This window comes from Lissotriton helveticus, chromosome 2_1 (genome assembly GCF_964261635.1).
Source record: "Lissotriton helveticus chromosome 2_1, aLisHel1.1, whole genome shotgun sequence".
NCBI classification, from domain to species: domain Eukaryota; kingdom Metazoa; phylum Chordata; class Amphibia; order Caudata; family Salamandridae; genus Lissotriton; species Lissotriton helveticus.
In genome coordinates, this window is record NC_136059.1 from 2,050,880,657 (window position 1) to 2,050,901,867 (window position 21,211).

General features: G+C 42.8%; 1 protein-coding gene across 3 annotated transcripts in view; it reads right to left on the reverse strand.

Annotated features, from left to right (window-relative positions):
• Positions 1-21,211, reverse strand: part of NPY1R (neuropeptide Y receptor Y1) — a 226,269-nt gene that overhangs the window by 112,810 nt on the left and 92,248 nt on the right. The window lies entirely within an intron of this gene.

Consider the following 21,211-nt stretch of genomic DNA (forward strand, 5'->3'; position numbering starts at 1 on the left):
TGGGGTGTGAGGTGATATTCGCGAAGGAACTGGTACAGAGCTTGCTCAAGATCGTGGCCATCGGCCAGGGCTATTTGGATTGTTTTATTTAGTGTTGCATCAGCCATTCCACTTCTTCGTTCGCCTGGGGCCATCTGTGGGTTACTAAGCGATGTTTGATTCAGCGGGACGCGAGGTAGGCTGAAAGTTGTGCACTGGTGAACGGCGGGCCGTTATCCGTTCGGAGTTCCCCAATCAGGTCATGGGTTGCCATGACCTTTTCAAGTTTAGGGATGACATCTCCAGCTGTTGTGGAGGAGATGATTTCGACTTCTGGGTATCTTGAAAAGTCATCTACATTTACTAGCCTATACTTTACTCCGGGGAGGCTGCCGAAGTCCGCGCTTCGCTTTCCCCTTGGGGAGTTGGGACCTGCTTCTGTGATGACTGGTGCGGGTCGGCTGGGAAGGCTGGTAGGCAGGCACACCGTGCAGTGCTGGATGATCGACTCAGCCTGTTGATCGAGACCCGGAAACCAGACCTTGCTCCTGAGGCGGTTCTTTGACTTCACGATCCCTTGCTGTGCACAATGTGCGAGAGGGTGGCTTGGTGGGTCAGGCACCCTGGTAGCGATCTGCCCGGATGGCGATCTGGAGGCAGTCGTCTTCATTGGTTGCCCGTATCCGCTTCTTCCAGCGAGATTGGGAGGGGCCTGGGCCGTTCAATGATCATACCCACGTATTCCTCGGTGGCTGTCACTTCTGCCACTTCTGGCTCTGTGACTGGTCTGGCGTGCTTGGACAGGAAGTCAGCAGGGTTGCGGGGGCCTGGTCTGTACCCTACTGTGAATTGAAACTCTTGGAGCTGTAGTACCCACTTTTCTATCCTCGGGGGAGGATGTGATGAGGACCACTGAAAGAGTGGAATGAGGGGTTTGTGGTCAGTCACTACCATAAATGGATGTCCGTACAGATAAATGTGGAAGTGGAGACAACCCCACAAGATCGCAATGGCATCTTTTCCAATTTGAGAATAGCGTTGTTCCGTGGGTGTGAGGGTCCATCTGGCGTAGGCGACAGGGGCGCATTCTCCACAAGCTTGCTGTTGGGCCAGAACTGCTCCCAGGCCTGTGAGCCTGCCATCTACCACCAGCTGAGACTTGTGTCTGGGGTCGAAATACACCAAAGTTGTGTCAGCTTTAGGGCAGCTCTGGTCCTTTGGAATGCCTCTTCTTGCTCGGTCTCCCACACCCAGTGGCTGGTGGCCTTGGTGAGGTCTCATAGGGGGCCAGTCAGGTCCGATAGATTCTTGATAAAAAACGTCCACAATAAGTGACCATGCCCAGGAAGCTGCGACTCCAGACACTGACGTCGGGGCTGGAGCATCTTGAATGTCCTTTACCTTGTCTGGGTCTGGACCAATGCCTTTGTCGGAGAAGCGGTACCCAAAAAAACTGATGTCTCTCCTCAGGAATTTGCACTTCTTTCGGTGGAGGGTGAGGCCACTGTCACGGATTTGGGTGAATACTGCTTGGAGCCATTGGATGTGCTCTTCCAGAGTGGGCGCATGCACGAGAATGTCATTGCTGACATTGAGGACACTGTCCAGTCCTTGGATGACAATCCTGACTATTTCTTGGAAGCCCTCGGCAGGGCTGGAGATTCCAAAGTTGAGGTGGGTGTAGCGCCAGAGCCCTGCATGGGTGGAGAATGTCGTGATGGGGCGAGAGTCCAGATGGAGTGGAATCTGGTGGTATCCAGAGCGGAGGTCCATTTTCAAGAACTACTTGGAGCCGGACAGTTCCCCGATTATGTCTTCCACCATCAAGGGTCAAGTGGTGCTCGTGCTTGATGGCGAGATTTGGGACTCTCATGTCCACAGAAATGCGGACTGCGTCGGGCTGTTTTGGCTTCTTTGCAACAACAATGGGTGACACCCACGGGGTAGGGCCTCGCACCTGTTCGATGATCCCGGCTTTCTCAAGAAGACGCAGCTCCGCCTCTACTTTGGGTTGCAGATGGAAAGTAATCCTCCAGTGGCGGAGAGCAATCGTGGCGACCGACTTGTCGATGTGTAGGCAGATTTCGGGGCCTTTCAGGCATCCGATTCCCTCGAATAGAGTCTCGAACCCTTGCAACAGGTAGTTCAGGTCATTAGCTTGTACGGTGAACGCAAAATGAATCAGGTTGTTGTTCCTCTGCATTAGCAGTACATTTTTACTATGAATGTTGTGTAACTATGCAATGTGGCATAATGGAAACAGTTTGGGAATTTTGCATGACAGGCATAATGTGAAATTGCAAAAATTACACAAACTACATCAATGGATTTTAAATTTCACCCTGGCCTACCAATAACAAATAGGACTCATTCTAGATTTCAGTTAGAACTTAGGGACTATAAATGAGAAAGTATGTAATACTAGTCAGATGGATCTGGGGGAACAAGTAAGAATCTTAAATTTTAGTGCACAACCTACACTGCAACAGGAAGTGGAGGAGAGAAGATTACACCTGTGAGCAAAGACATACCAGACTCATTATGTGTGAACTTTCTAAATGTGCTTCCAGTTGCTGTCAGTGGTGAAGAGTGTGCATAACTTGCAACGACATATAACTCTAAGCATTTAAGACTAGGGCTGGGCATAGTTCGTGAAGTAGTGTTACGCGAAGCTACGCGTAACACTAGGGGAACTGCGTAGTAGCCTGTTCGCACTGTGCAAGATGCTGTTTTCAATGATTGCACAGTGCGGACAAGCATCTGGCACTGTCTAATCATTGAAAATGGCATCTTGAACAGTGTGAGCTGTAGTTTTCTGCTCCTCGAGTATATTTTTACTCGAGCTGCAACTTTCTCAACGCGGGCTGGTAGTTTCTCATCGCGAGCGGTCGCGCGCATACGTGACCACTCTCAATGAGAAATCTGACCTCCCCGCATTGAGAATCTCGCCGGGAGGTTTATTTTCCATGCTTGGGATCGCGAAAGAGGAAAAAGTCTCGCCAGGATGTCATTTTGCTTGCTGGCGGTTGCCAACTTGACATTGAGGACCGTGAGCAAGCAAAAAAATGACTGGGGCACTACGCTACATGTGTTTGCACTGTGCTACGTGCAATTCGCGTAGTGCGAAGCAACGGAAACTTGGCAAACTACGCGAGCGTAGCGTTGTGCTTTGCCCAGGGTTACTTAAGACAAGTGATCAGAAAATACTTCCTGCAGTAAAAACCAAAAGTATAAACAATTTAATATCATATATCATATATCATATATCATATATCTAACCTCTTATACCCTAATACAATCTTTTACAGAGGTGTGTCAAAACACCTGTAGAAATATGTGGTACAACACAGTAATCTTAATGAACCACAATCTTGCTTCAGGTACATGACAAGATAAGAAACTGTGATGCGGGTACAACGAGGAACCTTTACAATACTATTAATAAAGGTAAGAAGAACTGCGCTAATCCTTGAAAAAAGATTTATTTCACACAATATAATGAATCACATATGCTACCTAAAAGGATAAACGAAAGAGTATTGGTACTTGAAGCATTTAGAGACTAAAACCTCTTCTTCTACGGCTGAATTAGTCAGCTATACAAGAGGTAGCATGATCAATAGAAAAAGAATTATTACTCTGGCTCCTCTGCTGTTAAATATTAACATATACTCAGATCAAAGCGAGAGGGAGTGAGAAGAAATTAATACAGGTCACTCTTCCTTCCCACTTATGAGTGATCAATCAGTCAGGTAAAAAACTTTATCTGGCCGTTTAAAAAAACTGATGTAAAAGAAGAAAAAATAAAACAGAGCATAAAAACATTTCTTTGAATCCTCATAATACACTCAAATTAAATATCAAGCATTCAGTGGGATACAAAACTGAATTAGTTCCAGTACATGACCATGACACTTATTCTTCGTTTCATAGCATTCTATATAGAAAGAGCAACAAGAAAACATATTTAAAATCATACATCCAATTGAATACATGGTCAAAAAGATAGTTAATAGATAGCGCTTTTCCTCCAGTTCATGGCTTTCAGGATAAAATGAGCAACATTAACACATACTTGATTTTCATTTAGTGTAATCATAAACGAAAGCACTTCTTTATGAGTTCTGATATTCTGTGTGCCAAACAGTGGTTTCAAATAATAGCACCTAAGCTGGGGAGTATAAATTGCAAATCAGCATAAAGTGCAACGTCCTTTGTTTACTAATGCTATCACATGGGAAAGGGGTTGCATATGAGGGGCAGGACCTCATGATAGGGAAAGCAACCAATGAATGAACAATTCCAAGTCTTAGCCTGACTAAAACGAAACTCTGTTGAATGTTGGTAGCATAACTAATATTAGAAGCCTTCATCGAGCTCAAGAGAAATGTGCAATGGAACTGTTGGGTTCAAGTTCTCAATACCACCCCCGGTGTTCAATTCTATTTTGTAAGAAAACGTCCTTAAAACTTTTCTAGGATAGGGATGACACTTGAAGAAGGTCAGACCACACTGTTAGATTTAATATGGGGCTAAAAGAAGTATGGATAAATGCCAACAAAAGGTTACACACAACATTGTCCAGTGCTAGATAATCTAAAATAATACATTTAGTAAAAATGGTTTCTTCTTACGACCAGAAATACAACCAAAGTAAAAGCAGTGTTACTGAAATCAGATCCTCTGTTAGACTTGGCCATTAGCAAGGGCATCCCATTGCATTTTTTGCCTTTTTCTCCTGTGTTTTTGCTGTGTGTTGGACTCTGTTTTGCTGGTCTAGATGCTTAGGGCACTTTGCTACTTCTTTTCAGTGCCAAAGTGCAATTGCTCCCTTTGCAAATTACTGTAATGGATTAGTGATTCCATGATTGGCATATTTGATTTACTTGTCAGACCCTAGTATAGTGCACTGTGTGTGCCCAGGGCCTGTACATCAAATGTTGCTAGTCAGCTGCAGCGCTGATTTAGCCACCCACAGAAGCAGCCTGTAATAAGTAAATCTGGTCTGCGATTGCAGAGCCTGTGTGCAGTCTGGGACTGCCATGTCGACTTACACTTGCCAGTCCCTAAACCTTCCCTTTTCTACATATTAATTACCCCTAAGGTAGGCCCAAGGTACCCCTGCGGGCAGGGTGCATTGTATTTTAAAGCTAGGACATGCCCTGGTGTGTGTGGCATGTCGTGATAGTGAATTACTGCCAATTTCGTTATTTACTATTGCAAGGCTACCTGTTCCCACAGAACAGAATAGGGAGTTTGTTTATAACATCTTATAAACATTACTGGCCCTGGGAACAAGGTAGAAAAATAAAGTTTAGTATGCCTGAACTAAGAATGTAAAAATGCATCTTTTAGTGAGGGTGAATTTTACATTCTGTGATTGAAAATACCACTTTTAGAAAGTAGGTATTTTCTTGCCTAACCATCCAGTGTGCCTCTGCTAGGTTTGTGTATTGCATGTCTGGCTTTTGGATGACAGGGGCTGGAGAGGGTCTACAGTTCCAGAAGTCTGATGAGTCAGGGCTGGGCTGACTAGGCCTGGTCTGAATTTGGAGTGGTGGGAGAAGTATCACCTGCACTTGAATAGGGCTGTGCCTGCCTTTCACAATGACAGCTCCGCCCTCCTGCGGTACGTCTGGAGCCAGGGCTTACACTGACAATGGAGGTTGTTGTGGACTTGCAAAGTGCCCCACAGAACTGGTTTTGACTGCCTTCAGGGAACAAAGGAATTTTTGGTATAAAAAGAGGGGCCCAGACCTCAGACTTTTAGATCACTTCTGGGAAATCAAGAGGAACCTTTGCCAAGGAAAAGAACTGGTTAAGCTGAGGAGAAATACTGCCTTTGTGATGTTTGCTGTGTGGGTTGGCCTGCAGTGGCTTCTTTCCGCCAAGAAAAGGAGGAAAAGGACTTTGCTGTTTGCTTTGTCACCTGCTTGAAGAAAAGATCTCCAAGGGCTTGAACCTGAGCTTGCTTCCTGTTCTGAAGTCTCAGGGACACAAAGACTTCACCACTAGCTCCCCTGAATTTCCTCGCTGGGAGCTGGAAAATCGACGCAACATCGAAGAAGTGTGATGCATCCGTACCTGTTTTAGGTGCATCGCCGAAGAAACTGTCGCAGCGCCTGCTGCGGCTCGAGAAATCTCCGCACGACACATCTGGCGTAACGATCTCTGAAGTCTGAGATCGCTGCACCGATTCCTAAACAAGCCTGCGGTGCGGATGCACGAAACCATGCATTGTACAGGATCGACGCATCGCATTGAGGCGCCAAGACTGTTGCATCGTTGGGGGCCGCAGTAAGAAACACACGCATCAAATCCCCTCGCAATAAGGAATCGACACATCACCTCCCCTGAGCTGCAGTAAGGAAAAGACGCATTGCCTCCCCTGAGTGTAAGGAACCAACACATCACCTTCCATGCAGCCATTATGTTTGTTTTGCGTGACGCTTTTAAGGTACTTTGTGAGAAAAGTGTTACATTTACAACTTGGATTGAACTAAACTATTACTACCATTTGAAAGTCTTATTTTTAATACTGTACTGTGGATTTGTTTTTGTTTGGTCTTGTTTTGGTTTAGATAAAGATTCCTTATTTTTCTAAACTGGTATAGTGTCCATTTGTAATGTTTTCACTGTATTACTGTATGTGTTCACAAATGCTTTCCACACTGCCTCTGAGATAAGTCTGGCTGCTCGTGCCAAGCTACCAAGTGGGTGAGCAGGAGTTATTTTAGGAGCGTATTCCCCTTACCCTGTCTAGAAGCAAAGGTCCCTATTTGGACAAAGATACCTACCTACCTCTGGCATCTAGAGACCCCCATTTCTAACATCCTCCAAATACAATAAGCCAGCCTCAAGGTGAAAGCTTTTCAGGAAATTATTTTCCTCTACTTTCAATGGCTTTCAAGGGGCGTGCCCCAAAGGCCCGCCCCATAGGTAGCGGTAACAACACCCCTTGCCCTATAAATCTTCACCATTTCTTTGATGGGGCGACACCCCAATTTGAAGGAGAACCTATAAGTCCCATGAGACTTTCTTCTCATATTTTCCTTGACATTTAAAATCTGTTTAACCCAGGAACCAGTGCTCATAAATAAAACACCCAGATATTTATTTTATTTATTTAAACTTAAAATGCGCGCAGCTACCCGCAGTGGGTTTCCCGGCGCTCAGGGAAGACTAAAGAAGAATAGTATGTATGCAGAAGTTGCTGAGGGAGGCTACAAATTATTGTTGGAAAAGCCAAGTTTTTAGTCCCTTGCGAAAACGGAAAAGATTAGTTTCCGTTTTTAGGGTCACAGGAAGAGTGTTCCAAAGTTTGGGACCCAGATGGGCAAAGGAATGGCCTCCCATTTTGGCAAGCCTAATTCTGGGAACGGAAAAGTCACCCTTCCCTGATGATCTCAGAGTTCGGCTAGGCTGGTAAGCCTGGATCAGGTTCTGAAGATATTTAGGGGCTGAACCTTGCTTGATTTTAAAAACATGACAGAGGGCTTTGAATCTGATTCTGTTAGGAATTTTGAGCCAATGAAGGTCACGGAGTGCTAGAGTGGCAGATGTTCTCCTGGGGACGTTTCGGAGTAGCCTAGCGGCAGCGTTCTGAACAACCTGTAGTTTTTTTATGGTTGTCAGGTCAGCTCCAAAATACAAAACGTTGCCGTAGTCCAGGCGGGAAACAACCAACGTCTGGACAACCGTTCTTTGGGTCGAAGGGGGCAACATCCACAGGATTTTTTGAAGCCATCTCAAAGTGGCAAAACAGATAGAGGCTACTTTTGCGGCCTGTTGTCTCATTGTGAGGTTCTCATCAATGAGAAATCCGAGATTGCGTACCACAGTTGCAGGCTGCGGGGTAGGTCCCATGTCCTTGGGCCAATGTTGTGGGCCCCACAGGTCCTTACCCCTGCCTAGTATCACAACCTCGGTCTTATCGCCGTTAAGTTTTAGGAAGTTACTCTCCATCCACTTAGAGACACAAATCAAACCTTCCTTCAAAGCAGAGGTGTCTTTGCCTTTTTCATTAGAAAGGGAGAAGATGATTTGTGTATCATTGGCGTAGGAGTACAGGGTAAAACCGGCCTTCTCCACAATCGTAGCCAGGGGTCTTATATAGATATTAAACAGTAAGTGACTGAGTATAGACCCCTGAGGAACGCCGTAATCAGATGGACAAATTGTAGAGGAGGCAGATGCAGAAAAGACCTGGAAAGTACGATTGCTTAAGAAGGAAGCTATCCACGCCAGGGCAGCGCCCTCCACACCCAGGGACCGGAGAGTCTCCAGAAGGATGGAATGGGACACAGTGTCGAACGCCGCGCTCAAGTCAAGAAGAATAAGCGCAGATGTTGCCCCGTGGTCGACACTGTGTCGGAGACTCTCGGTAACTCCTAGAAGTGTGGTTTTGGTCGAATGGTGCGTTTGAAAGCCAGACTGAGATGGATGTAAAAATCCCGAGCTCTCCACAAGATTAGTGAGTTGTGTGTTGATGTGCCTTTCCAGAATCTTTGATAGAATGGGCAGCAATGAAATAGGTCTGAAATTTGACAAGTTGGCAACATCAACTCCAGCCTTTTTTAATAGAGGAATTATCATTGCATGCTTCCACTCCTGTGGGACATGCGACACTGATAGTGAGGAGTTAAGGAGGTGCATCAACACACGGCGTGGGGCAAGTTCAAGCAGTTTTAGAATTTTAACCGGTATCGGGTCCCGTGGGGAACCCGATTTAATACTGTTCAGGCACGAAAAGAAGGAGTCATCATCAAAAGGTAACCAATTTATAAGTTTAGCCATTTCAGAGGGTGGGTGACCAGGAATCAATACAGACTTAATCAAAAGTGGATCATGAGATGTGGAGGGGTTTAAAGAGTCGTAAATGCGCTCTACTTTGGATATAAAAAATTTCGCAATAGAATTGCATTGGGTCTCATCAAAGGCAGGAGGGGCTGGTACCAGGTCTTCTCCCGTTAGTTTTTTCACAACAGAAAACAAGGTACGAGGACAATTTTGGGCATTAGTGACTGTATTAGAAACATATGCAGCTCTTGCCATTTTGCATTGGTGATGGTAATCTCTAAGGGCTTCCTTATAAGCCACTTTACAAGAAGTGGAATAAGAACGTCTCCATTTCCAGATAACAAAACAAATAAACTCAAGAAATTGTGGTGTTATCAATAATATGAGGTCTTCAGTTAGTTGATTTATGCCTGCAAACCCTCATAGTGTATGTGTAAATACTATACTGAATTCATACCTAAGGGCAGCATAAAACTCTCTAACCGGACACCTATCATTAATTTTTTAAGGACTATCACCCTCTGCCAGAGGCATGCTTCATCACAGAGTCCTTGAGCCTATTGTCCCTGCATGAGCTTCACCCTTCTAAGACAAGGGAGATCTTTGATTTTATGAGAGGGATCCTAAGGTTAAACATATCTAAGGAGTCTTTTTTTTTAAATAGAAGTGACTCTTTGGTAAGATTAAAAACAAAATAAGATGCTTTGTGAGTGAATATGTCTAAAGAGTCAATGGATCAACATTTTTCAACCACCTCATTGTCTCAGGCTTGGGGCTTTCATCAGGACTCTCTGTATCAAAACCCCTTAGACTGTGTAAGCCTTTGCACTCTTTTGTATCATTGTATTGCTCAATCATCCTTTTTGGAAGTCAACAATCATACAATGCTGGAGTTCGTACAGGCATACACAAGAATACAAACTTACATTGGAGTATCAACCATACTTATTCGACATTGAGGTATCTGTGGATTAAGAGAGATATGTTTTATGCAAAATCTGTCTACTGTTTTGTTGCTGTGTCAAGAGTTTAAGCACTGTGCATACTGGCAGTAAAATTGTGGTAAGTACCAATCGTGCCTCAGATTCCACAATGTGAGAGGTTAAAAATGTTTCTTACAAGATTACAAACCATTCTTCTAAACAGTGATTGTAGGTAGTGAACCTATATATTAATGAGTAATTGTGTAAGTTCTTAAGGAGTGAATACCCCATTCGACCCTCATACCAAACTAGAAACTTTCAGTTTATTATGCCTTATAAAGACGGAGGAGGCTGGATGTTCCTGTAGTCACACACTGGGGTTTACAAAATACAAGGTAGAACAAATTACTAATTGTAGTGGGGTGCAACATGAAATCGATAAAAAGGGCTCCTCATCCCAACTTGTTTCAATGTATACAAATTATACTGAAATCGTTTATGCGTGGAGATTAAACTTAGAATATAGGCCAGTGTCACCAATTTAATGCATCCCACATGTCCTCTGTCTAACTTAGAAAAAACTGAGATGCTAGTAGGGGAGATCGAGTAGATAGATTGTGAATCATTGCTATTTCACAAGGAACTCTAGTTACATTAAAAAAATGCTGTACAACAATGCATCATATCTGACACAGACCTTTCATTTGTACCCCATATAAATACTGAGGTCAAAAGATCAAATGTGCAGCTGCATGTGTTGTAGAAAATGTTTCTGAAACTCATCCAAGGATTATTGAAATCCTGAATTTAATGTGTGCCCTTACATTTGGTGGAAGAGCCACAAACATATAGTAGATTCATAATTTATTCTAGCGGTTCAGGGTCTTCAAAGACCATCTATAAATAGTTATGTATTACTTAACTGTTTGGTGAACAACCTTGGATAAATTGTAAGAATTGTTTCTACCCTACTGCAAACCTCAGGAAGAGGTGACTTAGTGATTGTAGATGTTCAAGACTTAATTATTCCCTGCTATAATGACAAATAGAAATACAGTGGTAATTGGAGGCAAGGTGGATTGTAGCATCACCTTCTGGTAGGCAAGCTTTTGAATTTGATCAAGTCTAACATAGGACTCCAATACCCCAAAGACATTTGCACCAGATATATGGATAAGAAAACACCGAGGGCCCTCTGACATATTTAACTCTGTAGCCTTAGGCCCTGCCATAAAAAGGACACGTTCCTGTCACATTCATCCGATACTCCCTTGGGAAATACATTTCAAAAGCAGTGACTTGATTGGGGTGATTGATCCAGGAGAACAGCAGCATCTTGTTTTCGTCAGTTATCTGCTAAATAAATGTATCCAGTTATAGGCTTAAAATCTTAAGACTCTGGAACGGAAGATAATTCATGAGGACCTCTGGAAAATCCTCATCCAAAGTTGTCTTCAAGCAGCCACCAACGGCACTGAAGGTATTGTTGAGGATCAGTGGAAATCAAAAGAGGCTTCAGAGCTAAACCTCACTTCAGCTCCATAGATCAGTGGCATCTTCAAATCTTTGTGTCACAACATAGGGATCCTGTAAGACCTTGAAGAGGTTATATACCTTACAAATGCTCCTGTTCTCGAGGTAGTGTTACTGGCTGCAAGAAAATGAGCCGTCCACCTTTTTTGTCCACAGCACCCTATGGGGAAGCTTCCACTGAATGCAATTAGGTAAAAACATTACTCATTCTAGATCAGAGCAGACCTTAAAAATGCAAGCTACAGCTTAATCAATGCCATCTAGTAGATAAACATTATGACAAGAAAATATTGATTCCTGTCTTCTCAATGTCCCTTAATGTCCTATAATTTCTTCAACAAAATATCTTAAATATCGTGGTGCAGCAATAAGGGTTTGGAAGCTGCTGAGGTATACTGACTTTCTGATTCTTTACAAGCCACCATCACCCTGAAGTGGGTAACCACTTCCACCAGCTTGGGCACCTGTTTCCCCTTTGTCCAGATTCTCATGATACTGAGTTTCTGGCTTGCACTTGGACAACGATTCTGATGTGTGTAAACCTGCAGCTCCTGCTTTATCAAATGTGTGTCAGAGCTCATGATTTTGTGAAGGATAGCAGCTGGACATTCTGTTCCGCATCAGGTCTTTCAAGGAACCCGTTGTATGGTTTGGAAGTTTTCTTTTGTGTGACTTTGTGATATACATGACACAAGCCCTGTGGGAGCAGACTTTTTATTAATCCCTTTCACTGGCATTGCAAGCCCAACATGACGGTCGAGACCCCAACATTTAGAGTCCAGGCTACAGTGCATGGACAACATCACCAATAGTCCCAACTAGACACCTATCTGCATGAGAAGGTAGCGCGTGTGCGTGCTTGCACAGTGCACCTCTGAGGTTTGTGGGTCCCCAAATATGAAAATCCTCCATTCCCTGCTTAAGGTCTGGGATACACAGTGGCGACTTTTAATCCACTTTCTATCACAGAGGTGAACCAAGTGTAGGGAAATAAACATGAATGAAAAAAGGGAAGAGAGAAGTACTTACTTGTAGGCTCTCGGGCTACAGTTTCCAGAATAAAACAGAAAGAGTAGAAAGGGTCGTAGAAGACGATGGGTTTTAGAGAACGGGTAAGGTGAATTCGCTGGAAATGAGTAGTGAATCCATCTGGACGGACTGTGGAAATCGTATTTTCTATGAGAGGCTGGGGTGCTTTGTCTCCAGGTGAAAGCTACGGCATACGGAATGTGACGAAAGAGACAGATGAGCTGGTAGTGGTATGAAATAACATTGTTGAAAATCTAATTCTAATTTTCACATTTAAAAAAAACTAAGTAAAGCATTCGTCAAATGCGTAATTTAATAAATGTCAAACATGTTGCTAAAAAACCTTCCCCGTTTTCACCTCGTGCGAAATATTTATAGGATATGGATTGTGTTTATGAGAGCCTACACCTTATGACAATAGTTATGTTAATTGGTTGCTCAGTCAATTAACATTTCCTCAAAACAGAACGGCTGCACGGGAGAGCAGAGAGTGATTAAGGGAGGTCAGTCAGGCGTCAATGTTTACCGGTGAATCACAAATGCAGAACGGAAACTGCTTAAGCCACCGCTTAAGCCGTGCCCCGTTCTTCAGTGCACCTGCATTTTTTTGAAACGCAGGAAATCTGGAATGTGTGTTTAGAAACACGAGGGTAAAATAAACAATCTCGCGATCGACTCACCTCCTCCTGAACGCAACAGGAGTCTGGTTAATGCAAGAATTTGTTGTCATGAGACTAGAAATGCACTGCTTTAAACAGACGATTAGTGTGACGGTTACAATTAGCATCTGCCTTCGACCTGATGATAATGGAATTGTCAGGTGATTGTTTGCGATGCTAGCGCATGCATGCTTCTCCGACAAACTACTCAAAAAGGCCACTGACAACCCTGTGCGTTGAAAAATTGCATCTGTTTGGATTCTAGCAGCACAGTTACCTGAAACTGGTCTTCTTTAAACCCCACAATGATAAATGATTTTCTATTTGACAGGTTCAATTAGATTCAGCCCAAGATACTTGTAGACATGTACAGATCTTGGAGCACAAGCAAGGTTTTCTTCCACTACAGTAAACAAGTAAAGGTATACGAATGCAGCTACGGGCTCGAAGGTGTAAATTCGAAGGTGGTACGTGAGTGATGTGAGGTCACTCTCTCATCCTTTGGGTTTGTCATGTTCTTGTTTTGGATAAATCCATCTGAATTAACAGGTGGAGCAGCGTAATTTTGCCATCACCCTTACATGTCACAGAAACTTAGTATACTTATGTGCATTTATCATTTATTGTATTTAGTGTGCCTTAGTAACATTGATGAATATGGAGTATTCCACTGTACTTTTGAAATGCTTTATTGTAGAATGTTAGAGATTTATAAACGTGTGCATATTAATGTTTAGGTTACTAAGACAGATTTAGTTTTCATATAATAGTTATACCTGTATTTTCAAGATTTATTAGAAATATCATCACATATGTAATCAAGCTTCCTTAGGTCACCTTTATACGATTGCATTGATTTTATAACTGTTCTGTGCTACATATACCTAAAAGTCGGGTGCACATTTTGTTGTACTAAAGTTCGCTTGACAAGCTTTTGAGCTGACAATGTTTAAACTTCAACTTGAAACTTTCGTTCGCTTTGCATGTTCTCTCCTCTGAAGGTGCAATTTCAAGGCTTCATTAGTTATTGAAAGGCCTATTGTGTGTTGTAGAGATAGTGAGGTATGGGAGGAAACTTTTGGCAAGAAGACAACACATTAATGAAGTAAGGAGACCAACTACCATGGCTGAAAAAGGGTGCTCTAGTTTGCCATGAGGTTCCAACTGGAACGTGGGAAAATTGAAGAATGTATCCAATTTCTACCATGTGAAGGTGGAATTTTATTGTAGCCAATTACTTAGATTTTGGATGTTAATTGGTGTTCACATTGCTAGTTAGGCTTCAGATACCCCTTAGACTCTGAGAGACATAGATCTCTTGCTATGCGCATTTATGGTATGCTTTGCATTTGATTTGGAGAACTTTTACTGAAGTCTCCACTATACTGACACCTTTCTTGCTTCTCTGTTTTAATTAGGGTTTCCCCAATCCCTAGAATGAATTAGGATAGAAGTAATTAGATGACTTTAGATATCCTCATGTGTAGATAGGAGAATCGAAACCTGAAATCTAATCATCAGTGTATCTTTCTCATCCTTTGTATCACTGCTACTGAATGTCTTGCATGCTTGTAATAAATTAAGCTTACTTTTATCCATATATTCAGATTTGCATTTGTAATGTTGTATTTTTACAATATGTTGATGAGACTCATTTATATCAGTCGGGCTTTGAGTTTGTAATAAAACCTTTTAATCTTTCTCATCAGTTTGGATCCATATTGTGTTGTCAAGAGCATTAAGTTATGTTATTTTATAACTATTTGTAGAGCGCAACTGTTACCTAAGGGTGTCCTGGCGCTGGGAGAAGGCCTACAGAGGAGTCAAGTCCGATGAGAGAGACGCACATCAATTTGGATCAGTTTGTGAAAAGCCACGTTTTTGGTGTCATTACACTGTAAACTCGAAATTTGATTTGAAGTTAATGCCCTTTTACCTCTCAGGCAACTACAAAAGTCTAGTGACAAGAGAGTGATGATCAGAATGGGTCAGAGTGAGGCTATGACAATTGTACTGTGCACTGTCTTCAGTTTCTAAACTTTGAGCATGTGTTGCTCCCCCTTTCCTGGTTTCCAAAGTGTACAGCAGCCATTTCAGAACAGGTTTCAATGATATGCCGCAGGGAATGAGAGCATTTACATTATATCCCGCTCTAACAATGAATGAGCACACTTTCTGCATTATTACTTGAATTGAATCCATAAAGCTGCAAAGCCTGCAACAATTAAGGACTTTGTAAAGTTCTTGCAGGTCAAGGTCTAGTGCGGCTTTATATTGTCATAGGTTACTACTACACTTTCTGAAAGAAAGATTTAACATGCACGGGGAAATTATTTATTCTTAATATGTCAAGTTGGCAGTATAGCTCTGTAAACTCAATGCTTGCTGGTGAATCCTCACCTGAATGACCAAGAATTCTATCCTTCAGAGGTCAGTAGTTTGAAAAGCATTCATTTAGGTAATAGTAACACCTATTATACCTAGACAATTTATTTGTAATCCCATTTAACTCACAAGGTGATACCATCCAGTTTGACTGACAAAGCTCACCGGTAGTTCTCAGCAAAACCACAGCCAGGAAACCAGCAGACTATAGATGAAGAGTAAAAGGAAAAAACGAGGCAGCATGCCTTTTCCATCTCTGCATCCCTGATCTGGATCAGCATCCACATATCCATCAGGACTTCCACAATGCTTCTCCAATTTGGGAAAGAGTTGAAGACAAGACACCTCTTTAAAGAACACTAGCATTAACAATGCAATAACCATCCATAATCCAGCTATCTCTCATATCACTAGCTGACTTTATGCTTGTCTTTCGTCTTGTAGTGTGCACTATTTTATTTCAGCTAGGTTCCTGCTATAGAAATTCCATATATATATATATATATATATATATATATATATATATATATATATATATATATATATATATATATATATATATACATATACCTAAATATACATGACAGTAGGACCTAGTTTCCATAGGAAAAGCGGTTTTTTTTTCCCAATAACTTTGGCACTGGATGACAAATCTTTGCGAAATTTTTAAAACTCGTGGGGCACTCCAGGCTGCTCCTCTCTTGAAGGTTTCGGAGTGTTTCGTCAAGTGGGGGCCGAGAAAAAAGGGGGGTCCCAAAACGTATTTTCTCCATGTTATTTTCCATAGGAAACTTTAGACACGGCTACAGCTTGAACTGCTGAACGGAATTACACCAAATTTGGCAAAAAGGTAGCCCTTGGTTCAGAAAGAGACCTTTTTGTTAAATGGTGTAAATCCGTTCAGTAGTTCCTGAGAAATTAAAAAAAAAGATCGGAAAATCAATTTCCCATAGGAAACTTTAGACACGGCTACAGCTCGAACTGTGGAATAGAATGACACCAACTTTGGCAAAAAGGTAGCTCTTGGTTCAGAAAGAGACCTTTTTTTTAAATAGCATAAATCCGTTCAGTAGTTGTTGAGAGAAAACCAAAAAATAAAAGGTTCAATATCTAGAGGCGGGGTGGATCCGCAGACCCTCCCGACCATGAGTTTTATTCTAATTGTCTGTCAACATTCCAAACCAGGAAGTGTTAGATGCCATCTTGTGACTCGGTAGAACCGAGTCACAAGAAAAGAGAAAACAAATGTGAAAAACAACAAATTGTGGCGGGTTAGAAACACCTTGACCCCATAGGCCTGCTCAGGGGGTCCCACAAGTAACCCCAGGGCCCAAAAAAAGCATTAAAAAAAAACTCATCCCAATTCGTGCTGGGTGTGCGAATCCGGCGGAGAAAGTATTTTAAAAATGAGGCGCGGGCCCCCGTGCTTTGTTGTATTGAAGCCCCCGGGTGAGCCAGGTCCCGGGGGCACTGAAAAAATGTGTGGGGGGCCCCAATCCCCCCAATACTGCCCAGGGACTGCTACCTCCCTGGGGCTTAATTTATGAGTTGGGGGGGGGGGCATGCAGCACCCCGCAGCCCCGGGGACTGCCTCCCCCAATTAAGTCCCCTTGAATCCTGAGGGTTCCTGAGGGCCAACTAGCCCACCAAGTACCTCTAGTAAGCCCCAGGGAGCTGCCTTGCAGAGAGGTGGTCCAAGGCCACGTCCCATTTTTACACCACTCTGCAACGCAGCTCTGTGGGCTTACTGGAGGTACCTGGTGGGCTAGTTGGCCCCAAGGGATCCTAAGGACTCAAAGGGACTTAATCCTCCAATTTACAATGCACCAGGGGGTGCGTTTGCACAGTGGTGCAGGGAGGGGGCGTGGCCTGATGTGACAAGTGTGCACGCGCCCTGTGGTATGTTTTAAGTTGGGGAATTAAGTCCCCTTGAATCCTGATGGTCCCTGGGGGCCAACTAGCCCACCAGGTACGTCCAGTAAGTGCCACAGAGCTGCGTTGCAGAGAGGTGTAAAAAGGGTCGTGGCCTCATTAAAGAAATTATCATACATTTTTTTGTTATAGTGTTTGACTAATTTACTTTAGCAACTGTTTATAAACTATTTTTTTCAGTATAATATTGACGATACGAAATTTCATGACAATGCAACGTATACGTGTACGGTGCGCGACCCCTCCCATGTGTATTTCTGGGGTCGTGCCGGGATCGCGCCGCAGTCGCAACTTCGCCGTATTTTCAAAGTTTGAAATATTGCTATTGAAAATTAGAATACCAAATTGGAATAAAAAGTTTTACTAATATCCCTTTTAAAATATTGTATAAACATTTATTTACGGTCTATAATCATGTACACTATATTTTACGGGTGCGCAATGCGTAGGCGATGGGTGCGCGCACCCTACGCGACTTCATGTAAGCATGAAAAGAAAGAATCTGATTGGTTTAAATGATTTTCATTCTGTAAGAGGGAGGATCCATCCTTGTGACATTCCTCTTATTATTTGGCTTTGTTAGTGACAAGACCTTCTTCTTGTAACTCTCATCTTTTTTTCAAATTGTGTGTGTTTCTGATTTATTTTTTAACACCATGGCTTCTAGTCAGCAAGATATCAACCCCTTGGATGTGGAGGAAGAAGAAATTATTGAACCAGTGAAGAAGAGGAATGAAAGTATTGTGTGGGCCTTCTTCTTAGTACCAGAGGGCGAATAAAAAGTGAACACCCACAAAGTCACTTGCACAATCTGCCAACACATTTTATCCAGAGGGTCAGAAATAAAATACTCATCCAGAACCAGCAACATGAAAAAGCACCTGGAAACTCTGCACCCTGTTCACCTGGCTAGACAGGAGGAGAGAACTTAATGAGGCAGCACAACAAGACCCAAACACCCCTTCTACCTCTTAGTAGCAAGTTCCTCCAGCGCCAAGGCCCCACATCATCCCTAAACTTTTTGAAGTGGCGATCAGCTGTAAGAAGTGTGACACCAAACTCTGCATTGTAGAACAATGCATCAATGTTGTTACAGCTGCCATAAAAGCACAAACATGTTAATTTTTTTTATAATTTGCTTTTCTTTTTGTGAAACAGCTTGTTTGTTGTTTTTAAATTTGCTATGTTCTTAAAAAAATCAAAAACACACAAAAAAGAAAAAAGATTACAAAAATAAATTTTTTTTAAAAATTGTTAACGGTTCTTACGGAACCACATCTATTGGTTAGAAAAATAAAAAATACTTGAGTGATTGCATGAGAGCAAGGACTCTGTGTGGGTGATTGGAAAAGTTGAAGGTTAATGCGTTGGTATTTTATGAATATTTGGGTAGTGGCGGCATGGTCGAATGAGTGTATGGATAATGGTTGGGTGATTGGAGGAGTGCATGGGTAGTACCTGGGTAACTGAAGGAGTGAATGAGTACTGTTTAGGTGATTAGAGGACTGCATAGTTGTTTGTAGCACTGCATGGTTAGTGCCTGGGTCATTGGATGAGTACATGGGTACTGACTCAATGATTAGAGTACTGCAAAGAGAGTGCATGGTGAATTTATAAGTGTTTGGGTATTAGCGGAGTGATTGGATAAGTACATAGTACTGGCTGGGTGTTTGGAGGAGTGCATGGGGAGTGACAGGGTGATTGCTGGACTGCATGGGTACTACCTGGGGAATTGAAGGACAGAATAAATAGTGTGTTTGTAATTAGAGGACTGCATGGGTAGTGCACAGGGGATTGTAGCAGTGCATGTCTTAGTGTCTGGGTCATTATATGAGTACATGGGTTTGACTGAATGATTAGACTACTGCAAGGAGAGGGCATGGTGAATTTATAAGTGCTTTGTTTACTGCATGACTACATGGGTAGTGTTTGGATGATTGGGAGAGTGTATTGGTAGTGCCTGGGTGATTTCATAACTGTTTAGGTAGTGGCGGAGTGATTTCATGAGTGCTTGGATATTAATTAGGTGATTGCACAGTATGGAATCAGTCAATCGTTACTCAAGTAGCTTTAAAATCACCTACTCACTATCTTTGCACTCCTCTAATCGGTCAGGCACCTCTCAATAGTTCACTAAGCATACATATAACTGTATAAATACAATCTGAACACATAGATGAGTCATTGCATATTATCTAGTTAAGTAGATAAGTAGAACATGCCTGAAAGGGTAATATGTGACTGTTTACTTTTGAGATACTTCTTGACCATTCTATTTACAAATATGTGACATCATTAAAGTATAACTCTCAACAGACGTAAGAAAGAAGGGTAATTAACAACACCTTTAATGAGCATTTTTAAAACCACATTTTTATTCTATATCTTCACCTTTGTGTCTAATATTATATGGCATCATTCAACTATAGCTTTGTTCAGACTACAAAAAAAGAAGCCTAATTTACAGCACCTTATTTCGCCATTCAATCTTAAAATATGTGGCATCATTTAACTTTACCTTTGTACAAACTAATAAAAGAAACCTAATTATTAACACCTTATTTGATCATCTTTTATAGCATGAGTACATGGGTACTGACTGAATGATTTTATTACTGCAAGGAAAGTGCATGGGGAATTTATAAGTACTTGTGAATTGGCGGAGTGATTGGATAAGTACCTAATACTGGCTGGGTGATAGAAGGAGTGCATGGGGAGTGACGGGGTGATTGCTGAACTGCATCAGTACTACCTGGGGAATCGAAGGAGCTAATGAGTAGTGTGTAGGTGGTTAGAGGACTACATGAGTAGTATACAGAGGATTGTAGAAGTGCATGTGTTAGTGCCTGGGTCATTACATGAATACATGTGTACTGACTGAATGATTGGAGTACTGCAAGGAGAGTGCATGGTGCATGGTGAATTTATAAGTGCTTGGGAATTGGCGGAGTGATTGGATGAGTACATAGTACTGGCTATACCAAAAACAAGAGAAGAAAATACCTTAAGACAACACTCCACTGAATGTGCATTAAACATCCAAATTCACACAGATGTCTATGATCATTCAAGTGTAGAAGTATGGAATGAATGTAGGGTCAGTGATTCCCCCTTACGTCCATGTTTCTCATGTTGTGCGACTTGAGTCACATGGTGCAACATTATTGAAAGCGCTCCGGGTGGCACAAACACTACAAAAGAGACACATCCATTAGCTACTTCCTTGTCCAGCCCAAGATGGAACCACACCCAGAGCCCCGGGGGTTATTGTTCACACCCCTACACTAGACTGGCATATGCCAGGCCAGCCCACTCGCTTACACTTACAGGGAGGGAACTACAACGCTACATGTCCCATGTCTTCCCTGTAGTGATCTCCTGCTCACAGGTCTAGTTGTCAGCATGCCACAGCCACTCCCTCAGGGCTGGTTTACACCCACACTACACCCATCCAGCACAAGTGTCACAGGACATGTGACCCTGCCAATAAAAAGGGCCGGGCGCAAGTGCTGGATGCTATTTCCACTCTCTATCTGGGTGTGTCAGTGTGGGTATTATTTATGCATGAGGGCCTAGGGACCCACATCATGTTCCCCACTGCCGGAGGTTACATGATGACGTCCACACCATGATATTCAATCAAAACGGGCCCATGACTTGGTGTGTACAGAGTTGGTGGCAGCTGAGGCATTTTGGCTGACACGGGCCTCCCACCACGTGGCCATGACTTGAGGTGCACAGAGTTAATGGCAGCTGAGGCACTTTGGTTGACACAGGCCTCCTGCCAAGTGGCGATGACTTGAGCTGCGTACAATTCACGTAGAAGCGCAAACTATGCACGCTCTGCAAGCGTAGAGTAGTGCTACGCCCAGGGTTAGCTTAGTCTCCAACTGTACCTGCTCAGTGTGGGTGAAGTGAAGCTGCAGGTGTATCAAGCTGAAACAAACCGTGATGCTTACAGGTATGAAAAAT